The sequence below is a fragment of the Grampus griseus genome, assembly GCF_964374135.1.
Source record: "Grampus griseus genome assembly, chromosome: 13".
Taxonomy (NCBI): Eukaryota; Metazoa; Chordata; class Mammalia; order Artiodactyla; family Delphinidae; genus Grampus; species Grampus griseus.
The window spans coordinates 71,313,539-71,339,573 of NC_139007.1; positions in this window are offsets into that span (position 1 = coordinate 71,313,539).

Consider the following 26,035-nt stretch of genomic DNA (forward strand, 5'->3'; position numbering starts at 1 on the left):
CTTATGTAATACAAGACAATTGCAAGTTTTTAAACAGGTCAAATGTATTAAGACACTCATTCATAGATACTTAATAAAGATTATTCTTTACTTCAGAATCCCTGGAATATGAATGAAGCCCATGCATCTTTGAATAATAAAGGTTTTCTAACTTCCAGCAATAGATTTAGTATCCATAATTCCTCCATAATCCTACAGGTACTTGGGACCAACTAGGAAAGAAATTGGCTGTTTAGATACTAGGAGCTGAGAGTGGTATCTGCTTCTAATAGCAACACAGAAACTAAGAGGACTGTAAAATTGTTTACTTCAACAGAGCATACCCTGTGTTTTATTAGCTTGTTTTGTCAAAACCTTAAGTAGACTCCTTTTGATATGAACAACTTACATGTGAATGTGTAATTTCAAAATAGAAAATAAATTATTGGAATGAAGTGATTCATATTTTTTTCTTCTCAACATGTAATAAAAATGAAGAGACAGCAGTAATGTATGGGTAACAGTTGAACTACTGAAAACACCTGTATGATGATCTAAAAGTTAAGATTTCTCTTTCCACCATGGGGTCAACAATTACAAAAGTAAAGCAGAAATTGGGCGACTGGCCTTTCCAGCTGACAGTATTAATTATGTCTCTAGTCATTTCGGCTCCAATGGTAGGTAGTAGGTGGTAGACATAGAAAGCTCCTTCTGCACTTCTGCTGGCTTGATTATTTCTAAAGGTTGTCTGGCTAGTCAGAACTTCAGCTTTCCCAGACATCACAGCCCAGGACATCCCACACTCACAGACTAGGTTTCTATCCAGTTTTTGAATCCAGTGCTCAGGGCCTGTGCATACTTGTTGTATTTCCAGACTTCTTAAAAAATGATCACTAGAAAATGTGGATTTTTGTAGGGCCAAGAAGAATTTCTGCAGAAGTTATCAGAGTTTGTGTTTCCAGCGCGACCTCCCTCCCTCAGGCTCACTTCCGTACCCTTGAAGCCCCAAGGGAAAACATGCCAAAATAAATCCCGGGAAGTGTAGTCTCTGAAGGGCTGCCCCTTGTGTGAACTTGGGGCAGATATTCCTCCCTGGCTCTGTGACAGCAGCTGTTCTTCAGTGACACTGAGCTGAGGGCAGCCCACTGAGCATATAGCCTTGCACAAAGATAGATACATTTCCATGCTTTGTGATGGAGATGACAGCTTAGAAAGGGAGAGGTCCGGTTTCGGGCCAGAAAGCATCCTCGCTAAGAATTCTCTGAGGGTGTCCTTCTCCCCTGAGTTTTTACCTTCCTTTGTGCAAAAAATGGTGTGGAAAAGTTCATTCAAAGCCACCGTACATGACTGACAAATCAGATAAGACATGGAATTTCTTGTTGTTTAATTTAGCTTTTATTTTTTAAAAAAAAGTTATTACTTTTTTACCTGTCCCAGTACTCTGGAGAATCAGGTGGACTGTTAGAAAAAGTTTTTTATTTCCCCTGCTCCGTTGAAAACATGATTCTAATGCCTGTCAGATGTGTGATGAAAACTTAAGTCATCAGACTGCTTTACTTCTGAGTCTTCAGACTTTATTATTGCCCGGGAATCCTATGCTTTGACAGCTTCTAGCTCCCTAGAATCTATCAGTTCTCTTGAGTGAGACTGGTTCTCTTTCTTACATCTTATTTCTTCAGATTTCAAAAACTGTGTGCATTCTACCAAGCTGAAAGGACCCATTGTGGTGTGAGGGGCTCCACCCACTCCTCTATGACCCCTGGGATGAATTATAGCATCCTCCAGAAGTTTCACTAGCATCCTGGGACCTGGGATGGATTTTGAAAAGCTAGACTTGAGGGAAGAGCCTTTGTTCCTTATTCAGAATTTATTTCCTGGTATAAAACGATGTAAAACAAAATCACCCTAAAATAAATGCACTTTTATGATATCAAATAGAGCTCACATATGAAAGTATATTAATATTGAACAGAATTTTATGGTAACCAAAATTCCCAACTCTTCTTTATTGACACTTCTAGAGATAGCCTCTTTGAGATCTCAAATGTGAGAAACTGTCTGATTTTGTATTTTTACATAAAGGTGGTCTGTAGTCTCTAGAATGGAGTTTTGGGGGGTCAGTTTTCAGTCTGATTTGAAGTAAAACTACTGATAAAGAAATTGTTCGTTGTACTGACTGTGTTTTGACTATTAGTCTTAGCTTAAAAGATTATGTCTGAAAGCACAATAAATATAGGCTTAAGGACCCCAGTAAGAGGTACGGAAGAGGGAAGGAGCAGTCACTGCAGGATTCAACATATTTCACAGTGATTTCCCTTTACAAAGTGATCTTATTATAGGCATTTGGATGAAGAAATCATCCACTTAGTAGGATCAGTGTCACAGATAAAGGGTCCTAGTTTTAGAAATAATATTTCTTGAAATACTAGGCAGTAAATTCAGAGACTGAGCATCTTCAACATTTTATTACATTCTTCAAGCTCATGTTGGGACTTGAAAGCCTGAGTTTACCTGGGCCCTCAGTATCGTTTCAGAACGGATTCACGTGGGAAAAGAAGGACTGGTGGATGGTGAGGCTATCCCAAATGAAAACCCTCCTTTGGTGTATTATGTAAGACTGATAACGATTCACTAACTAAAACTTGTAACAGAAGTTGCAAAACGCCTGAATATCCATTTAAAAACCCTATTTTATAGCCTTGAGTTAAGATGTGAAGCCAAAAGATTTTCTTACCTACTGTAGAAGCCACTGAGGCGAAAACTTAAGTAGAAGGTTGTTTATTGGGCAGTTGTAAAATGGAATTAAAGATTAAGCTGAGCAATAACCTTCCCTCCCCCTTTTCCTCCTTCTGTCTCCTTTTTATGGCATTTTTTCACACAACATTTGTTGGTAACATATATGTCATCGTCGCAAATAGGACCCAAGGCCTTGCCTTTTATTACTGACCTGTCACTGTGCGTCTGAGCTGCCAGCCACACCTCCACCCCGCACACCAAGCTGCTTGGTCTTGTCTGTCGCTGAAGCATTTGTGTTTTGCAAGGCGGCAAAGGAGCTGCTTCCTTGTTTCTTTTCAGGGTTCCACTTTGATTTCGTTCCCCTTTTAAAGGTGATTACACAGAGACCTGCCACTCAAGAGCAGAAATACCATCTTCATCTGCGTGTCTTGAGTAACTAGAATTCCACAGCTCTGGTGAATGTCCTGTTTGTCTTTCCTGCAGAGGGACTTGGTTAAAAATGTCAGTTTCACTGTTTGAGACTTCTTAAGAGAAAGCCTCATCCCTAAGTGTACTTGAAGTGGGTGTAATTAGTTTTAACAATCTTTTCATATTTTCCTTTAAGAGGATTCTGAAAATAAAGATTCAATCAATCAATAAATTCAGTTTGTGAACCTACCATCTCCAAATGATGCTCCATACAGAACACCCCAGAAAGGTGTCAAAAATGAGATTCGGGCTTCCCTGGTGGCTCAGTGGTTGGGGGTCCGCCTGCCGATGCAGGGGACGCGGGTTCGTGCCGCGGAGCGGCAGGGCCCGTGAGCTGTGGCTGCTGGACCTGCGCAGCAGGGGAGGCCACAGTGGTGAGAGGCCCGCGTGCCGCCAAAAAAAAAAAAAAAAAAGATTCATGCAGTGTTTTTGGAATGTCCCAGAACATCAGGCTACCTTCACAGACCCCAGGAATAATGCAAAGAGCAATACCAGACCTTTTATGAAACCTGTTAAATCAGAGAACTGTGAAGGAATCCTGTTAAAACAGAGGAAAGCCTACAGTCCACCTTTACTTTAGTAAATTAGTTAATTTATTTTGATGTGTGAATACAAGTCTTTACATCACAGTTTTTCAATTTATATAATTTTTATAAGGTGAGATCAAACTGTGCCAGAAAGAAAGATGGATATTTTATGAACTGTATTGTGTCCACCTGTGTTCAGTCATAATATTTGAAAGGTCCCAGTCATAGGGTGAGTGTTCTTATGTCATTGCCTGTTCCCTGTGGTTGATAATATATAGTAAACAAAATAAGCAGATTTTCCAGATTAAAACATTCTGAGGCAAACAACTTTAAAATAGGTTTCTTTATTGCAGGAATTCTTTCAGAGTCTTTACTATGCTAATCTGTGTTCTAAATCTCCACTAGGGGAATAAAATATATTGCTTTCCAAACTTATTTCACCAGGGAACTGTTTTCTGCTAGGCATCTTTTGAGGCCAGTGTTCCATATATCATACTTTCTTCTTATTTTAGAGGGAACTGAAGGTGAGACTCAATGGTAGGTGTGTAGAGACTTCTTTACATAGAGTATTGAGCGTCATGGTACATTATAGACACAGACCCTTACTTGTGTGTCTGTATATGTATGTGTATGTATATGTAAGTGTGTGTGTGTGTGTGTGTGTGAGAGAGAGAGACAGAGACAGAGACAGAGACAGAGAAAAGGAGAGACAGAGAGCAGAGAGAAGGGAGAAACTTGAAAGATTGATTGGCCAAGAATCAGGTCGCCTGATGGTTTCAAACTAGGATTTATTTAACATTTCTGCTGCATGGATGTAATATGTATGTGCATTTCTGCCCCCCTATTGCAACATTAAGTTCAGCTGTTTCACAGTTCTAGAACCTGACATTTAATCATGGTTAGGTGAATTAGTAAATGTGTGAATGAATGCCTCAAAGATTCTCTTTTTGTGTGTATGTTTTCCAGATATTTTTTGAAATGTCTTCAAATGATGGTTTGTCTTGGGGACTCCTGGATGCCACCTGAGGACAATTATTATGAATATTTATAAGGCTGAGCCTTCAATGTCTATCTCAGGCGATATTCTAAGGCAGAAGAACAAGAAAACTCTCTTTCATTGTGTTTTGCCAAAACCTACTAAGTTTTGAGTGCAAAACCCAGTTTTAAACAGATAGATAAATATCTGTTCATTCTGAGCAGTACATGCACTCACGCCTAGTGATAACCTATTTTTCTAATAAAAAACGTTTCCCAAAGCATATTTGAAGTGTAGGTGTAATATCATAATACATTTTAAAGCTTTTTTTCAATTGGGTTCTACTTCTGATTTTTTATTAAAATTCTTAATAAAACTTTTATGCCTTTAACAGCTATTAACTTAGAAGAATCATGTTTTTATTTATACAGTTATATGATTTTTAACATTTATTTTTTATACTCTCAGTGTATGTTAGTAAGCTGGGGTTTTTTTCTAATAGACTACTTCCAAGAATGCAGGAGTACAAGTGTGTATATATACCTGCAACCAGACACACATTTGTCTTCTGTTGATCAGTTTACAACTTGTCTGCTACTCAGCAGAAATCTTAAGAGTAGATTAGAGCTAGTTTCTTGAATTGCCATTTCTGAGGAGTCTGAAACTTAACTCCACGGGAAGGACACATTTCCTCTGCTTTACACGAACGCCACATTTAGTTATGATGAAAAACAATCATTCTCTATACAGGTGAAAAGCTAAGACCACTGGAAAATGCTTACAGTGTAATGAAAAGTAAAACTCCATGAGGAAAGACTCCAGTATATAATGGCTGCATAGAAAAAAGAAATGAAAGCATACCAAAATGCTAATGAGATTATCATTGGTTGATGGGTCTATGAACAATTTTTATGATTATTTTTCTTTACACTTTTCCCTATATTCCAAATTTCTACAATGAGCTATTGTTAGGAAACAAATGTTATGAAAAAATACTCAACTCTCTACTTTGCCTGCTTAATTTCACTACTTTCTTCCTTCCATTTGGCCGAAAAGTCAGTAAGCCCATTGTATGTAGCTAGAGGTACTTTTGCACCTGTGCATGAGGTGGACTCTGGCTAAAAGCATTTTAAAAGAGCACCAAATATTCTGTAGATGCAGAAGAAGAAAGGGGGAGATGTTAAGTAGCATTCCATCAATTTGGCCCTCTTGAGCTTATTTCCTGTAAAAGCGTATGACTTCATTTTTGTTAAAATGTATGATTCATACAGGGGTGTAAAGAAGAAACGGAATTGTTTTCCAGTGTGAGAAATTCTGTATGGAAAAGAAAGTTACATGGAAGGAATGCTACAGGACAATGACTTTATGAATGCTAAGATCCAAGCTAGGAGAAGAAAACATTTTCTTCTGTCCAGATAAGAGCGAACTATAGTTTATAAACAAACGGTTGTTGGACTTATGACAGTAAAGCAGTTTGCTAAATATTCCTTTCATATATATATTCATATATATGTATCCCGTCCCATGCTAATGTTATATATCTAATCAGATCTTATTTACTTTCTCACAATTATGGCCAATTTAACCATATTTTAACACACTAAGTTTAAAAAAATTTTACTTAACTCTGATGATATTTTTATATTTTGTGTTCTAAAATAGGGCGGCCAGTGAATATACATAGGTACATAGAGAGAGAGAGAGAGATCTTCAGATTTGTTGAAAAATCTGTGAAACCTAGGTGGAAAGATTTTTTTTTTAAGCTTTAGAAATAATATGTAAAGTGCTTTTTAAAGAAGTTCATGATAAGGGCAGTGCATTTGTGATGGGAGGGAATGATTTCCATTAAGAAGAAAGGGTATTAAACTTTCCCCTTGCTGACCCTGCCTCTTCCCTCTCCGGATTACTTTATATCAGGAGATGCAATCAGCAGAGGTCCCCTTTTCATTGCCCATCAGGTACATGGCATGCCATCGATTTTTAAAAATAGTGTTATAGGGATTACAGCTGTAAGGCACATTAGTTCCCTAATGCCAAAGCAGGATTGGTTCACCTAGTTTGCTTCTAAGTTTAGGCTTAAATGACCTCAGTTTTATACTATCATCAGATCCTCTGACATCCAGCCTTGATAGGGCAATGACCCATCATTCAGCTGAAGATACTGTTGACTGAATATTTGGTGTTTCTCGTACTACTGAAAAATAATCAGGGTGATCTCATCCTAAAAACAAGAGGTTAGAATAAGAATGAAAAAAAGATTCTTCATTATTGCCAGTGCATTCAGTATTACAGACTTGCATATCTTTGTCTTTAGTGCAGATTCTTTCCGTAAAGTGTAACGAGACGGTTGCAAGAAATGTGAATCACGTATCTTTTACAAGATGTTGACTAAAGCTAGAAATGATTAAGAGACTTGTTTGGGAACAGATTGATTTTCATTTACAACTATTCGAAGCTCAAAGAATATTGGGCAGATAAGCGTAAGTATGCAGAGGAAATTCCCTCTACTGAACTGTGCTTTTGAGTTCTTTCAGATGGTTTCTTGGGTTATATAAATTTACTTTGAGGTCATTATATGGATAATTTGTTACTAAGTAAAGTAGTTTGTCAGGTTACGAGACATTAATCTTCCAATAGGTCTTTAATTAGGACAGATGCACTAAATAATTCATAGCAAGACTTGTCCTGGAAACATTTATAATACTCAATTATACCATTTTACAGGCAATGGCAAATTGTTTTTGTGTAGTCTGGAAATTGTGGGACTTAATTAATTACCTTCAATGTTTTAGACATCTGCTCTGCCCTCTTTAAATGCATTAAATTGGCAACTCATGAAATGGCTAAAAATAGAGTTCAAATTCCCAGATGGTAAAGGGTGAAGATCAACTATGATGGAAAAAAAGCCACTCTGTGATGCACGGGAAACGTGAAACCAAATTACATATCCAGCAACATTCGCTCACAAGACTCTCAAGTATGTGACAATTATTTTTAAAAGAATGAGAAATTTACATGATATTTAAAAGCATTTAACTTGCTGCTAACTACTCCTCTCCTGGTTTCCTAAAATAGGCTGCAGTAAACAAATTGGCAAGCCAGGCAGAGTCCTGATAGAAAACACCTATCAGTCTCTGTCATGTAAACACCTCTTGAGTGAAATTAATTTCTGCACAAAAAGTTGTATCAAATACATGACAAAAAAAGCACTCTGGAAGTCTTTGCAGAGTCATTTTCATGTCATAGATCTTAAAATGATGGAAAGGGGAATTAAGAGCTTATTCCATTTGTAATTAGATCACAGAAAAAAGATGGTGATGGCTTTGCTCTGAGTAGAAGGATGTGACCATTTAAGTGTACAAAGGAATAAAGGAATGTTCACTTCATTTTTCGTCCTAGAAATTTATGCAAGAGAAATGTTGTACATGATCCTCTGCTTAAGAATAATATGTGGGAGTCAATTATAAAGGAAATTAACACATTCTGAAAGCTGTAAGTGGGGGACAGATTTGCAGATAAACGTGTCCCTTCTTGTGAGGATAGTCAGACCTTGCACAGAACAGCCTCTGGCCCTTGGAGCCCAGATTCCTGCAGCTTTCTATAAGGCAATTCTCCAAGGCTGTGCAGTTTCTCCAGGGTTGTTGGGAGATCTTTTGTTCAGATGGATACAGACCCAGGTCCTGCCCCCAAGAGCAGTCATGCTGGGTCAACACCCAGGATTAGGTTGGATGCAGAAGCATTTCCCACTCCAGTAGCTACTGAATAAATAGATGAGTAGAGTGGAGGTGACTACCCACATGCTCAATGGGAGGACGCAGCTTTGTCGCCAAATCACTCAGAGACAATCTGGAGGAGATTTCTATCCAGAAGAAATACAGTGCAAGCCACATATGGTAATTTAAGATTTTCTAAGAGCCACATTCAAAAAAGTAAAAAGAAATAGATACATATGCATATTTAATCCACTAATGCATATTTAATCCAATATAGCCAAATTATTATAATTTCTGCTTATAATCAGCATAAGAATCATGAATGTGATACTTTGCATTCTCTTTTTTATATATACTAAGTCTTACAATCCGATATGCATTTTGCACTTAAAACACATCTCAACTCAGACAAGCCACCTTTCAAGTGTTCAGTGGCTTATTGGGCTAGTAGCTCCCATATTGGACAGCACAGCCCTACATAATGAGCAAAGACAACGAACTACATGCCCAGCTGTAGTGGGAATAGCAAGGCAACACCTACAAAAACCCCAGGTTATCTGGGTGTGTGGTGATCACAGTGCCTGGAAGAAACAAACTAGGTGCTCATTATAAATGCCAGAAGAATCCTACTTACCTGGCAGACACCAGCTTAGTATTCTGGGGGAATCTGCCTGTGTTTTCATCCATGCCCAAGACTATGTTATAGAAGCACTTTGTTTTCCCTGCTTCCTCTTTGGCATATATATATATATATAGATAGATAGATAGATAGATAGATAGATAGATATAGATATAGATATAGATATGGCATCATGATTTTTTAATAAAATTCCCTTTAGTAAATTCTAAGGTTCTTGAGGACAGAGTCAGTGCCTTATTCATGACACTTTCCTGACACAAGAGGGGTGTTCCATAAATATTTGTTAGCTTGAATGAATGAGAGAATGCAATCTGCAGTTCAGATGAGGAAAAAAATTTCAAAGTGCACATAATCAAGACAGAGGAGAAGTGAGAAGTAAAGGAGAGCAAGAGAAACTGGGGAAGTGGAGAGCAGGGGGAGGGGAGAACGGGGAGAAGGGAGAGGGGGAGACCCACAAGGATGTAGGGGTGGAGGGAGCAGGGAAGGAGAAATAAAGGCAACTTTGAAGGAAGAAGCTCACCCAGACTTACAAAGCAGTCTTTCCCACCATCTTTCCATTGGGTCATTCTGCTTTCAAGGGCAAAGTCTATCTTTGTAAAACAGGGATGGTCTAGTTTGAGAATGGGGGTAGCAGTGGAAATACCTGCACGTATGATTGCTTGCCAGCCGTAGTGACGTTTATAAAGGGAACGTGTGACTGATGTGCTGCTATAATTACTTGCTTTATTAGGAAAAAAACCCAATGAGACACTTGTGCATCCTCTGGAGTGTTTTCCCTAGATCAAGTTACCATTAACACAAACCTAATCTAAATATTTTTGACTGTGTCCAATTAAGATAATTTAATTAGAATTCCACTTCTTCACAGAATCAATGGGGGGAAGCACATAAAAATAAACTAGTATCTTGGAGTTACGTACAACTTTAAAAGTAGTAATTTTGTTAGAATTAGTCATATCAAAAGGAATACATTTAAGCTTAAGAATACAACTATAAAAACTACAAATTCACCACTGTATTTGTCTAGACTTGACATTATTAGATTGCTGTTTGAGGCTAATTTTGCCACTGAAATTAAAAAAAGAAAAAAGAACAAACAAACAAAAAAAACAGGACCAGATAAATCTCTAGAATGCATCAGCCAGCAGGACCTCAAAATAAAAGAAATGGAGGAAGGAGAGTTACAAAGGTGAGAAAAGTTAAGAATTTTATTTCTCCTTCCATTCAATTTATCAGGTAAACACAGTTAAGAGTTTGATAGCAGTTTGTTCCTTGGGCATCAAGAAGAGCTTATGGCTTATCTGTGCTGGCACCCTGAGCAGCTCACCTTCTCTGGAGAGAGAGTGGACACTTGTTTTCATAAATTAGTTTACCCTAAAGGGAATTTTCTACCTTTTCCATCCTCTGGGTTTTTCCATAGGATGGTTTTTGCTGAATAGTGTCCCTCCATCTTTGTCCTATTAGAAAGATTCAGGGAGGAAGCAATATTAAGGAAAAGACATACTTGATCACATCATTCAAAAATCTGTCCATTTGTTTCAGCCTTCTCTTAGACTTTCTTCTGCCACTGTAATTCCTCTTAAGCTTCAAATCCTCTTTACACAATGCCAACTAGTTGTTTCTAATATAGTGAATTAAATCTGTAACTGTTTTTGTGCAAAGTAATTAGAGAAAGAGAAATTGAGCCCTCAGAAAGATAAAATATATATAAGTAATTTTAACTAACAGTGATCTAATTAAGAAAAGAAGTGGAGAAGAAAAATCTTCCCGACAGAAAAATCATGAGCTGTTCTCCTCTATGTACAGCCTCATTTCTGATTAACAGTAATAGTCAGTGCTTATTGGGAACACACTACATGCCTGGCACTGATGTAAGTGCTTCGTCTGAATTAACTAATTTGATCCTTATAGCCTCCCAATGGTGGAGGGTTATTATTCTCATGATATAAATGAGGAAACATATCAGAGGGCTGGGTTACTTGCCCAAGGTCACACTGCTGGCAGAAGGCAGAAGCTGTACCATGCAGTACCACTCCTCTGCTGGGTGTAGGATGAGGATTTGTGGGGACTGACTTGGTGCTCACAGACTTGCCTACTTCATGGTCCCTGATGGACTAGACATGAAGAAAATCCCTCTCTCACGGTGTCCACTCAACCTGATGGAACTGTGTTCAGGCCACGGTCCTGAGAGCTAATCAATGAGAACAAATGGATGGGTCAGTACAACCTGATGCCATACTGAAAAAAACCAACTCAGCAAGATGGAAATCCCTTAACAAGTCCCACAGGTCCTTGAAGACAGGAAGTGTGTCCAATTTTTTCCTTTCCTTTTGTTTTTTTAAAATCAACTTGAGGGCCAGATGTAGTATCAGGAACGAGTAATCAACAAGTGTTTTAAATATTATTAAAATTAGCTATATACTGGGACTTCCCTGGTGGTGCACTCGTTAAGAATCCACCTGCCCAAATGCTACCAGCCATAAAAGGGGAAACTGACAGTAACACAATCATAGTAGGGGACTTTAACACCCCACTTTTACCAATGGACAGATCAACCAAAATGAAAATAAATAAGGAAACACAAGCTTTAAATGATACATTAAACAAGATGGACTTAATTGATATTCATAGGGCATTCCATCCAAAAACAACAGAATACACTTTCTTCTCAAGTGCTCATGGAACATTCTCCAGGATAGATCATATCGTGGGTCACAAATCAAGCCTTGGTAAATTTAAGAAAATTGAAATCATATCAAGTATCTTTTCCGACCACAATGCTATGAGACTAGATATCAATTACAGGAAAAAAACTGTAACAAAATACAAACACATGGAGGCTAAACAATACGTTACTAAATAAGCAAGGGATCACTGAATAAATCAAAGAGGAAATCAAAAAATACCTAGAAACAAATGACAGTGAAAACACGACAATCCAAAACCTATGGGATGAAGCAAAAGCAGTTCTAAGAAGGAAGTTTAGAGCCATACAGTCCTACCTCAAGAAACAGAAACATCTCAAATAAACAACCTAACCTTACACCTAAAGTAATTAGAGAAAGAAGAACAAAAAACCCCAAAGTTAGCAGAAGCTAAGAAATCCTAAAGATCAGAGTAGAAATAAATGAAAAAGAAATGAAGGAAATGATAGCAAAGATCAAGAAAGCTAAAAGCGGATTCTTTGAGAAGATAAACAAAATTGATAAACCATTAGCCAGACTCATCAAGAAAAAAAGGGAGAAGATCCAAATCAACAGAATTAGAAGAGAAAAAGGAGAAGGAACAGCTAACATTGCAGAAATACAGAGAATCATGAGAGATTACTACAAGCAACTATATGCCAATAAAATGGACAACCTGGAAGAAATGGACACATTTTTAGAAAAGCGCAACTTTCTGAGACTGAACCAAGAAGAAATAGAAAATATAAACAGACCATTCACAAGCACTGAAATTGAAACTCTGATTAAAAATCATCCAACAAACAAAAGCCCAGGACCAGATGGCTTCAGAGGTGAATTCTATGAAACATTTACAGAAGAGCTAACACCTATCCTTCTCAAACTCTTCCAAAATATAGCAGAGGGAGGAGCACTCCCAAACTCATTCTACGAGGCCACCATCACCCTGATAGCAAGCTTTTGACAAAATTCAACACTGATTTATGATAAAAACCCTCCAGAAAGTAGGCATAGAGGGAACTTACCTCAACATAATAAAGGCCATATATGACAAACCCACAGTGAAGATCATTCTCAATGGTGAAAAACTGAAAGCATCTCCTCTAAGATCAGGAACCAGACAAGATTGTCCACTCTCACCACTGTTATTCAACATAGTTTTGGAAGTTTTACCCACAGGAATCAGAAGAAAAATAAATAAAAAGAATCCAGATTGGAAAAGAAGTAAAGCTGTCACTGTCTGCAGATGACATGATACTATGCATAGTGAATCCTAAAGATGCTATCAGCAAACTGCTATAGCTAATCAATGAATTTGGTAAAGTAGCAGGATACAAAATGAACACCCAGAAATCTCTTGCATTCCTATACACTAATGATGAAAAATCTGAAAGAGAAATTAATGAAACGCTCCCATGTACCACTGCAACAAAAGAATAAAATACTTAGGAATAAACCTACCTAAGGAGACAAAAGACCTGTATGCAGATAACTATAAGACACTGATGAAAGAAATTAAAGATAATACAAACAGATGGAGTGATATACCATGCTCTTCGTTTGGAAGAATCAACATTGCAAAAATGACTATACTACCCAAAGTAAACTACAGCTTCAGTGCACTCCCTATCAAACTACCAATGGCATTTTTCACAGAACTAGAACAAAAAACTTCACCATTTGTATGGAAACACAAAAGACCCCGAATAGCCAAAGCAACCTTGAGAAAGAAAAATGGAGCTGGAGGAGTCAGGCTCCCTGACTTCAGACTATTCTACAAAGCTATAGTAATCAAAACAGTATGGTACTGGCACAAAAACAGAAATATAGATCAGTGGAAAAGGATAGAAAGCCCAGAGATAAACCCATGCACCTATGGTCACCTTATCTTTGATAAAGGAGGCAAGAATATACAATGGAGGAAAGACAGTCTCTTCAATAAGTGGTGCTGGACAGCTACATGTAAAAGAATGAAATTAGAGCACTCCCTAACACCATACACAAAAATAAACTCAAAATGGATTAAAGACCTAAATGTAAGGCCTGACACTGTCAAACTCTTAGAGGTAAACATAGGCAGAATACTCTATGACATAAATCACAGCAAGATCCTATTTGACCCATGTCCTAGAGAAATGGAAATAAAAACAAAAATAAACAAATGGGACCTAATGAAACTTAAAACCTTTTTCACAGCAAAGGAAACTATAAGCAGGACCAAAAGACAACCCTCAGAATGGGAGAAAATATTTGCAAATGAAGCAACTAACAAAGGATTAATCTCCAAAATTTACAAGCATCTCATGCAGCTCAATAACAAAAAAAAACCCAATCCTAAAATGGGCAGAAGACCTAAATAGACATTTCTCCAAAGAAGATATACAGATTGCCAGCAAACACGTGAAAGGATGCTCAACATCACTAATCATTAGAGAAATGCAAATCGAAACTACAATGAGGTATCATCTCACACCAGTCAGAATGGCCATCATCAAGAAATCTACAAACCGTAAATGCTGGAGAGGGTGTGGAGAAAAGGGAACCCTCTTGCACTGTTGGTGGGAATGTAAACTGATACAGCCACTATGGAGAACAGTATGGAGGTTCCTTAAAAAACTAAAAATAGAACTACCGTATGACCTAGCACTCCCACCACTGGGCATATACCCTGAGAAAACCATAATTCAAGAAGAGTCATGTACCACAATGTTCATTGCAGTACTATTTACAATAGCGAGGACATGGAAGCAACCTAAGTGTCAGTCAACTGATAAATGGATAAAGAAGATGTGGCACATATATACAATGGAAGATTACTGAGTCATAAAAAGAAACAATTATTTGTAGTGAGGTGGATGGACCTAGAGACTGTCATACAGAGTGAAGTAAGTCAGAAGGAGAAAAACAAATATCGTATGCTAACATGTATGGAATCCAAAAGAAATAAAAACTGGTTTTTAAGAACCTAGGGGCTGGACAGAAATAAAGACAGAGATGTAGAGAATGGACTTGAGGGCACTGGGAGGGGGAAGGGTAAGCTGAGACGAAGTGAGAGAATGGCATTGACATATATACACTACCAAATGTAGTGGGAAGCATCCACATAGCACAGGGAGATCGGCTCCGTGCTTTGTGACCACTTAGAGGGGTGGGATAGGGAGGGGATATGGGGATACATGTATATGTATAGCTGATTCACTTTGTTATACAGCAGCAACTAACGCAACAGTGTAAAGCAATTATACTCCAATAAAGATGTTAAAAAAAAAAAATCCGCCTGCCAGTGCAGGGGACACAGTTTTGTTCCCTGATCAAGGAAGATCCCACATGCTGCAGAGCAGTTAAGCCCATGTGCCACAACTACTGAGCCTGCACTCTAGAGCCCGTGAGCCACAACTACTGAGCCCGAGTGCCACAACCACTAAAGCCCACATGCCTAGAACCTGTGCTCCTCAACAAGAGAAGCCACCACAATGAGAAGCCCATGCACTGCAATGATGTGTAGCCCCTGCTCACCACAACTAGAGAAAGCCCATGTGCAGGAACAAAGACCCAATGCAGGCAAATATAAATAAATAAATAAATTTAAAAAAATTACCTATATACTGAAAGCATAAATGAATGAATAAACATGTATCAGATATCCATTTTCACTTACTATGTTGTTAGTTGATTTTTCTTTTTTTCATTTTTATTTGTATTTATTTTTATTATTATTATTATTTTTTTTTTTGCGATACGCGGGCCTCTCACTGCTGTGGCCTCTCCCGTTGCAGAGCACAGGCTCCGGACGCGCAGGCTCAGCAGCCATGGCTCACGGGCCCAGTCGCTCTGTGGCATGTGGGATCTTCCCAGACTGGGGCACAAACCCGTGTCCCTTGCATCGACAAGCAGACTCTCAACCACTGCGCCACCAGGGAAGCCAGTGCAGGGGACACAGTTTTGTTCCCTGATCAAGGAAGATCCCACATGCTGCAGAGCAGTTAAGCCCATGTGCCACAACTACTGAGCCTGCGCTCTAGAGCCCGTGAGCCACAACTACTGAGCCCGAGTGCCACAACCACTAAAGCCCACATGCCTAGAACCTGTGCTCCTTTTTATTTTTAAAAAATATTTAAAAAAATTTAAAATATTTAAAAATATTTAAAAAATATTTTTTAAAAAATATTTTTCTTATATATTTATTTATATGTCATGTTCTTATTAGTCATCCATTTTATACACATTAGTGTATACATGTCAACTGAAATGTCCCAATTCATCACACCCCCACCCCCAACCACTGCCGCTTTTCACCCATTGGTGTCCATACGTTTCTTCTGTACATCTGTGTCTCAGTTTCTGCCCGGCCAACCAGTTCATCCGAACCATCTTTCTAGGTTCCACATATATGCATTAATATACGATATTTGTTTTATTCTTTCTGACTTACTTCACTCTGTATGACAGTCTCTAGATCCATCCACGTCTCTACAAATGGCACAATTTCGTTCCTTTTTATGGCTGAGTAATATTCCATTGTATATATGTACCACATCTTCTTTATCCATTCTTCTGTCGATGGGCATTTATGTTGCTTCCATGACCTGGCTATTGTAAATAGTGCTGCAGTGAACATTGGGGTGCATGTGTCTTTTTGAATTGTTTTCTCTGGATATATGCCCAGTAGTGGGATTCCTGTGTCATATGGTAATTCTATTTTTAGTTTTTTAAGGAAACTCCATACTGTTCTCCGTAGTGGCTGTATCAACTTACATTCCCACCAACAGTGCAAGAGGGTTCCCTTTCCTCTACACCCTCTCCAGCATTTGTTGTTTGTAAATTTTCTGGTGATGCCCATTCTGACTGGTGTGAGGTGATACCTCGTTGTAGTTTTGATTTGCCTTTCTCTAATAATTAGTGATGTTGAGTAGCTTTCCATATGCTTCTTGGCCATCTGTATGTCTTCTTTGGAGAAAAGTCTATTTAGGTCTTCTGCCCATTTTTGGATTGGGTTTTTTGTTTCTTTAATATTGAGCTGCATGAGTTGTTTATATATTTTGGAGATTAATCCTTTGTCAGTTGCTTCGTTTGCAAATATTTTCTCCCATTCTGAGGGTTGTCTTATCATCTTGTTTATGGTTTCCTTTGCTGTGCAAAAGCTTTTAAGTTTCATTAGGTCCCATTTGTTTATTTTTGTTTTTATTTCCAGTACCCTAGGAGGTGGATCAAAAAAGATCTTGCTGTGATTTATGTCAAAGAGTGTTCTTCCTATGCTTTCCTCTAGGAGTTTTATATTGTCTGGTCTTACATTTAGGTCTTGAATCCATTTTGAGTTTATTTTTGTGTATGGTGTTAGGGAATGTTCTAATTTTATTCTTATACATGTAGCTGTCTAGTTTTCCCAGCACCATTTATTGAAGAGACTGTCTTTTCTCCATTGTATATTCTTGCCTCCTTTATCAAAGATAAGGTGACCATAGGTGCGTGGGTTTATCTCTGGGCTTTCTATCCTTTTCCGCTGATCTATATTTCTGTTTTTGTGCCAGTACCATACTGTCTTGATTACTGTAGCTTTGTAGTGTAGTCTGAAGTCAGGGAGTCTGATTCGTTCAGCTCCGTTTGTTTCCCTCAAAACTGCTTTGGCTATTCGGGGTCTTTTGGGTCTCCATAGAAATTTTAAGATTTTTTGTTCTAGTTCTGTAAAAAATGCCATTGGTAAATTGATAGGGATTACATTAAATCTGTAGATTGCTTTGGGTAGTATAGTCATTTTCACAATATGAATTCGTCCAATGCAAGAACATGGTATATCTCTCCATCTGTTGGTATCATCTTTAATTTCTTTCATCAGTGTCTGATAGTTTTCTGCATACAGGTCTTTTGTCTCCCTAGGTAGGTTTATTCCTAGGTATTTTATTCTTTTTGTTGCTGTGGTAAATGGGAGTGTTTCCTTAATTTCTCTTTCAGATTTTTCATCATTAGTGTATAGGAATGCAAGAGATTTCTGGGTGTTCATTTTGTATCCTGCTACTTTACCAAATTCATTGATAAGCTATAGCAGTTTTCTGATAGCATCTTTAGGATTCTCTATGTATAGTATCATGTCATCTGCAGACAGTGACAGCTTTACTTATTCTTTTCCGATTTGGATTCCTTTTATTTCTTTTTCTTCTCTGATTGCCATTCGTAGGACTTCCAAAACTATGGTGAATAATAGTGGTGAGAGTGGATATCCTTGTCTTTTTCCTGATCTTAGAGGAAATGCTTTCAGTTTTTCACCATTGAGAATGATGTTTGCTGTGGGTTTGTCATATATGGCCTTTATTATGTTGAGGTAGGTTCCCTCTATGCCCACTTTCTGGAGAGTTTTTATCATAAATGGGTGTTGAATTTTGTCAAAAGCTTTTACTGCAGCTATTGAGATGATCATATGGTTTTTCTCCTTCAGTTTGTTAATATGGTGTATCACATTGATTGATTTGCCTATATTGAAGAATCTGTGCATCCCTAGGATAAATCCCACTTGATCATGGTGTATGATCCTTTTGATGTGTTGTTGGATTGTGTTTGCTAGTAGTTTGTTGAAGATTTTTGTATCTGTATTCATCAGCGATATTGGTCTTTAATTTTCTTTCTTTGTAGTATCTTTGTCTGGTTTTGGTATCAGGGAAATGGTGGCCTCATAGAATGGGTTTGGGACTATTCCTTCCTCTGCAATTTTTTGGAAGAGTTTGAGAAGGATGGGTGTTAGCTCTTCTCTAAATGTTTGATTGAATTCACCTGTGAAACCATCTGGTCCTGGACTTTTGTTTGTTGGACGATTTTTTATCACAGTTTCAATTTCATGACTTATGATTGGTCTGTTGATATTTTCTATTTCTTCCTGGTTCAGTCTTGGAAAGTTACATCTTTCTAAGAATTTGTCCATTTCTTCTAGGTTGTCTATTTTATTGACATAGAGTTGCTTGTATTAGTCTCATAGGATGCTTTGTATTTGTGCGGTGTCTGTTGTAACTTCTCTTTTTTCATTTCTAATTTTATTGATTTGAGTCCTCTCCCCCTTTTTCTTGATGAGTCTGGCTAATGGTTTATCAATTTTGTTTTTCTTCTCAAAGAACCAGCTTTTAGTTTTATTGATCTTTGCTATTGTTTTCTCTGCTTCTATTTCATTTATTTCTGTTCTGATCTTTATGATTTCTTTCCTTCTGCTATCTTTGTGTTTTGTTTGTTCTTCTTTTCTACTTCCTTTGGATATAAGGTTAGATTTTTTTATTTGCCATGTTTCTTGTTTCTTGAGGTAGGCTTCTATAGCTATAAAGTTCCCTCTTAGAACTTCTCTTGCTTCATCCCGTCAGTTTTGGATCGTCATGTTTTTATTGTCATTTGTCTCTAGGTATTTTTTGATTTCCTCTTTGACTTCTTCAGTGATCTCTTGGTTATTTAGTAACGTATTATTTAGCCTCCATCTGTTTCTGTTTTTTACATTTTTTTCCCCTGTAATTGATTTCTAATCTCATAGTGTTGTGGTCAGAAAATATGCTTGATATGATTTCAGTTTTCTTAAATTTACTGAAGCTTGATTTGTGACCCAAGATATGATCTATCCTGGAGAATATTCTGTGTGCACTTGTGAAGAAAGTGTAATCTGCTGTTTTTGGATGGAATATCTTATAAATACCAATTAAATCTCTCTGGTCTATTGTGTCATTTAAAGGTTTTTTTTCCTTGTTAATTTTCTGCTTGGATGATCTGTCCATTGGTGTAAGTGAGGTACTAAAATCCCCCACTCTTATTGTGTTACTGTCAAATTCCTCTTTATACCTGTCAGCAGTTGCCTTATGTATTGAGGTGCTCCTGTGTTGGGTGCATATATATTTATAATTGTTATATCTTCTTGGATTGATCCCTGATCATTATGTAGTGTCCTTCCTTGTCTCTTGTAACATTCTTTATTTTAAAGTCTATTTATCTGATACGAGTGTTGCTACTCCAGCTTTCTTTTGATTTCCATTTGCATGGAATATCTTTTTCTGTCCCCTCACTTTCAGTTTGAATGTGTCCCTAGGTCGTAAGTGGGTCTCTTGTAGACAGCATATATATGGGTCTTGTTTTTGTATCCATTCAGCAAGCCTGTATCTTTTGGTTGGAGCATTTAATCCATTCATGTTCAAGGTAATTATCGATATTTATGTTCCTATGACCATTTTCTTAATTGTTTTGGGTTTGTTTCTGTAGGTCCTTTTCTTCTCTTTTGTTTCCCACTTAGAGAAGTTACTTTAGCATTTGTTGTAGAGCTGGTTTGGTGGTGCTGAATTCTCTTTGCTTTTGCTTGTCTGTAAAGCTTTTGATTTCTCCATCGAATCTGAATGAGATCCTTGCTGGGTAATCTTGGTTGTAGGTTCTTCCCTATCATCACTTAAAGTGTATCATGCCATTCCCTTCGCTCTTGTAGAGTTTCTGCTGAGAAATCAGCTGTTAACCTTATGGCAGTTCCCTTGTATGTTATTTTTCGTTTTTCCCTTGCTGCTTTCAATAATTTTTCTTTGTCTTTATTTGTTGCCAATTTGATTACTATGTGTCTCGGCATGTTTCTCCTTGGGTTTATCCTGTATGGGACTCTGCGCTTCCTGGACTTGGTTGGCTATTTCCTTTCCCAAGTTATGGAAATTTTTGAGTATAATCTCTTCAAATATTTTTTTGGGTCCTTTCTCTCTCTCTTCTCCTTTTGGGACCCCTATAATGCGAATGTTTTTCCATTTAATGTGTCCCAGAGGTCTCTTGGGTTGTCTTCATTTCTTTTCATTCTTTTTTCTTTATTGTGTTCTGCAGCTGTGAATTCCACCATTCTGTCTTCCAGGTCACATATCCATTCTTCTGCCTCAGTTATTCTGCTATTGATTCCTTCTAGTGTAGTTTTCATTTCAGTTATTGTATTGTTCATCTCTGTTTGTTTGTTCTTTAATTCTTCTGTGTCTTTGTTAAACATTTCTTGCATCTTCTCGATCTTTGCCTCCAATCTTTTTCCGAGGTTTTGGATCATCTTCACTATCATTATTCTGAATTCTTTTTCTGGAAAGTTGCCTATCTCTACTTCATTTAGTTATTTTTCTGGGGTTTTATCTTTTTCCTTAATCTGGTACATAGCCCTCTGCCTTTTCATCTTGTCTATCTTTCTGTGAATGTGGTTTTTGTTCCACAGGCTGCAGGATTGTAGTTCTTCTTGCTTCTGCTGTCTGCCCTCTAGTGGATGATGCTATCTAAGAGGCTTCTGCAAGTTGCCTGTTCAGAGGGACTGGTGGTGGGTCGAGCTGGCTGTTGCTCTCTCATTGACTTTTCGATAGTCTAGGATTTTTTAAAAATGTTGCTATTAATTGTAATGTGAGTTGTTTTTTTTTAAGTTTTTGGCTGTGCTGTGCAGCATGTGGGATCTTAGTTCCTTGACCAGAGATCTAACCTGTGCCCCCTGCAGTGGAAGCATCGAGTCTTAACCCCTGGACCACCAGGGAAGTCCCATAATATGAGTTTCATGCAAAGAGGATAAAGAATTACTGAAGACATACAAATACAACTCTTTTAAAATATCCATATCAAGTAAGAAGTTTTTCTATGTATATATTATACTAACACTGATGGTACTTATTATAATTGGAATTATTTGTTAAAAGTATAAATTTTTATTTTAATTGGTTCCAATTTTATAACTAGAGAAATTTTCAAGTATTTGAGTGTTCAGTATTGACTAGCTACTTAATTTGGCTTACTTTCCTTGTAATTACAAAGTCAATACTTTCTTTTATCACATTTTTCTTTACTTCTTCATTAATTTAAATAGTTTCCACACGAATTCTTTTATTGTCCTATACATCTTCTGAAAAGTTAGGATTTATTTTATAGCGCATCACCAGTTTTATTTCAGAAACCCTAAAGTAGTTGTAGGCTTATATATTGGAATGATAGAATTAATTCAGTGAATTGTTTTATATTATATGTCTCTGGAAAACATGTCATCAAAGGTTTTTGCATATTTTAAAACTGTGCGACATATATAGTGGAAATATATCTCAGCTCCTGTCTGCTATTAGTGAACATGATATGATGCTTATTTAACTGCTTAGAAAACTTTGGACAGTGCTAACAAAAGTGGAAACTTTTGAGGGTGAGAAAAATAGCCTCTGATTTGCTTTCCTTACCATAATCATCGCTTCTGAGTTTAGTCATTACCCAAATATTACACACCTTTCTCTGAAGGTCTTTGCCCATTTGATATTAGATCTTAGATTTCTTCATCCCATTATTGATCTGAAATGTCTCCAGCTCTCGTGGGTAAGGGAAGAACATGCCCATGTGTTGCGTCAGGTAATTCCTATTATTGAAAAGCTGTGTTCAATCTAAAATGACCTTTTCTTGTATTTATTGTCGGGCTAGCTTTACAGCCCACATTAAATTGAAGCTTTTGTGCTAGGACTGAGAAGCGTGTGTTGTGTGGGGATGGGGTTCTCAGTGTTTGCTCATTACGACCCGCTATCCAGACAGCTGGCAGTGTGATCTGGGTGTTTGGCTAGGTGTTCATTGTTAAGTCAGCAGTGGAGGAAAGCCATTATGTCTTCATTTGCACCTTAAAGGAAGATGCACAAGTGATTACTAAGAAAAGTTCATCTGTAAAGAGGAACTCTTTGCGTTCATAATCAGAGCTCACAGCATTGTTAGTACTTTTGAAGATGTAAAACAAGAGTTTTTCAGGGGTGAGAGGAGCCAGCATGAACATTTGGACTTTTCCCAAAAATATATTTCATAATATTCAGCATTTTGTTTTATTTTAATTTCAGTGATCCTTTGTGATTGTACGTGTTTGTGATGACAAATTCATACTGTCTGTGGGATTTGGGCAAGACTTTGAAAAAGGACTGAAGATTATGTTAAGCTGTATTCAGGATTTTCTGGGAGGCCCGTGTCACATCACTCCAAGAAAATGCTCAAATAGTAAGAGATTAACTCCCTTAATTGTGTCGTATTTCCCCCATGTTGCTCTTTTTTAACCATCTATTGTTCATTCACTTACCTTTTCAAATTTTTATATGCATTTAGAAGTTGAATTTTAAAACCTCTTTATTTAAGATAATAATAATAAATAATAATTTAAAAATTCCCCTATGATTAGGAAATGAACCTCTAAAATTCTACCACTAATTTCATGCTTGTCAGACTTATTCTGGTTTAAGTTACATGCACTTTTTTTTTTTCCCCTAAACCAAAGAACACATTTGAAAAGTATGGATTATGTGATGAGAATGCCAGGTTTTACTAAGCGCAGTGACTTCTAGTCACTGGAAATAGTACAACGACCCACACAGTGAGGGTGGTGACCTAATAGTGGCCCCATTTAACTGTATTCTATGTGTAAATGAAGACCTTCTTTATACCCCCAAACATCGGTTGTATACATTCAAGTTCAGCCTGCCCAGAGGTGTTAAGCAGCTACACTGAATTTTTTCTTTCCACTTTCTCATCCTTCTCCTCTTCCATTCTCTTGTCATCTGAGTCTCATAAACCCCAGAACACTACCGTGGGAAACAGGGCAGCCTTCATGGGTGTTTGACTTGTAGCATTGCACATGACCGCACACTCAGAAGGGCCCCACGCTTGATTGAATGCTCTGCTGTCACCATCTTGAAATTCTTGGTAACGCTTGAACAAGGGGTCCTGCATTTGCATTTTGCACTGAGCCCCGCAAATTATGCAGCCTTTCCTGGGAAGGAAGGTATGAGGAACCGAGAAGCCCCTGAGTCCTTAGAGTCTCTCACTCCATCATTGTGAGTTTCATTTTGGAGTAGCTTAGTCACTGGCCTCTAGTGAGCAGTTTCCAAAAATATGCCAGTGAATATGTGAGAAGCACTCGCTGAAAATTGCAGGTTTCTCAGCCCAGACAAATGATCAGAGTCTCCAGGGATGGGGCCCTGGAATCTGCATTTTCATAGCCTTCCTGTGATTCTCAGTTCACTAAGGGGCTGACAGTCTCTGGTAAATCACACCTCTGATTCAACACACATCTTTCTGTTACTCCATATTGACTGATTCGAGACTAAAGGAGAGGAAACAAAAGAAGATAAATTCTATTACCTTCAGTACACTTTATGTTGCATTGGCAGGGCATAAAAATACTGGTTTGTTCTAAAGAAAGAACTCTCTCTGTTTGATTTGGTGGAGGATGGTGATATGTTCATTTGGGGTTAGGCTACTTTAAACTACTTTTTAGGCAGTTTTTATTTTAATCTATTTCTGCCACCACTGTTAGAGAATAGAATGTTTGGAGTAAGCGATTATGGGTGATCAAGCAGCCGTTTCAACCAAACTTTGCCCGTCAGTGACTTTGCAAAGATCCGTTACAATAAGATCATTGTATTAAAGTCAGTTGACCTAGCCATCAATCATTGTTTGGAATAGAACTTTGGCAGACACTGGAGTTTAGCGGTTAAGAGTCTGCCTTTTGGAAGCAGACAGGCTCCATTTGAATTCAGACCCATCACTTAACAGTGAGACCTTGAGCAATTCTTTAATTCTCCCCCCAAGTCTTAGTTGCTTTTTTAATTGATTAATAAGGATATTAATATACCCTATAGAGTTGTCATGAGGATTAAAGGAGATAATCCAAGTAAAATCCTAGTACACCATGCCTGGCACATAGTATGAGTTCAGTAATATCACTGTGTACCCTAGTATGAGTTTAATAATACTACTATTATCAACTATTATGATAGTTGATCCTTGAACAACACTGGTTTGAACTATGCAGGTCTACTTGTACATGGATTTTTTTCAGTAAAAACATACTGCAGGGCTTCCCTGGTGGTGCAGTGGTTGAGAGTCCGCCTGCCGATGCAGGGAACGCAGGTTCGTTCCCCAGTCCGGGAAGATCCCACATGCCGCGGAGCAGCTGGGCCCGTGAGCCATGGCCACTGAGCCTGTGCGTCCGGAGCCTGTGCTCCGCAACGGGAGAGGCTGCAACAGTGAGAGGCCTGCGTACCGCAAAAACAAACAAACAAACAAACAAAAAACATACTGCAGACTCTGGGGAGGAGAAATCATGAATACGGAGGGCTGACAGCATGAGGGTTGGCGCCCCTAACCCCTACATTGTTCAAGGGTCAACTGTATTACTTTTTGAACTGTCAAGCAAAACTTAGAAATTAAGATCCACGAGAGCTAAATGTAAGGCCAGACACTGTAAAACTCTTAGAGGAAAACATAGGCAGAACACTGTATGACATAAATCACAGCAAGATCTTTCTTGACCCACCTCCTAGAGTAATGAAAATAAAAACAAAAATAAACAAGTGGGACCTAATGAAACTTAAAAGCTTTTGCACAGCGAAGGAAACCATAAACAAGATGAAAAGACAACCCTCAGAATGGGAGAAAATATTTGCAAATGAAGCAGCTGACAAGGGATTAATCTCCAAAATATACAAACAGCTCATACAGCTCAATATCGAAAAATCAAACAACACAATCAAAAAACGGGCAGAAGACCTAAATAGACTTTTCTCCAAAGAAGACATACAGATGGCCAAGAGGTGCATGAAAAGATGCTCAACATCACTAATCATTAGAGAGATGCAAATCTAAACTATGAGGTGCCACCTCACACCAGTCAGAATGGGCATCATCAAGAAATCTACAAACAACAAATGCTGGAGAGGGTATAGAGAAAAGGGGACCCTCTTACACTGTTGGTGGGAGTGTAAATTGATACAGCCACTATGGAGAACAGTATGGAGGTTCCTTAAAAAACTAAAAATAGAACTACCATATGACCCAGCAATCCCACTACTGGGCATATACCTAGAGAAAACCATAATTCAAAAAGACACATGCACCCATTGTTCATTGCAGCACTATTTACAATAGCCAGGTCATGGAAGCAACGTAAATGTCCATCAACAGAGATGTGGATAGAGAAGATGTGATACATATATACAATGGAATATTAGCCATAAAAAGAACACAGTTGTGCCATTTGCACGTGGATGGACCTAGAGACTGTCATACAGAGTGAAGTAAGTCAGAAAGAGAAAAACAAATATCGTATCTTAACGCATATATATGGAACCTAGCAAAATGGTACAGATGAACGTATTTGCAAACCAGAAATAGAGACGCAGACGTTGAGAGCAAATGTATGGACACCAAGCAGGGACGGGGTGGCATGGATTGGGAGATTGGGATTGACGTATGTAACTATGTAACTAGTATGTATGAAGTAGACAGCTGGTGAGGGCCTGATGTATAGTACGGGGGAAAAGAAAAAGTACAGTCTGTTTGTAGGACATAAA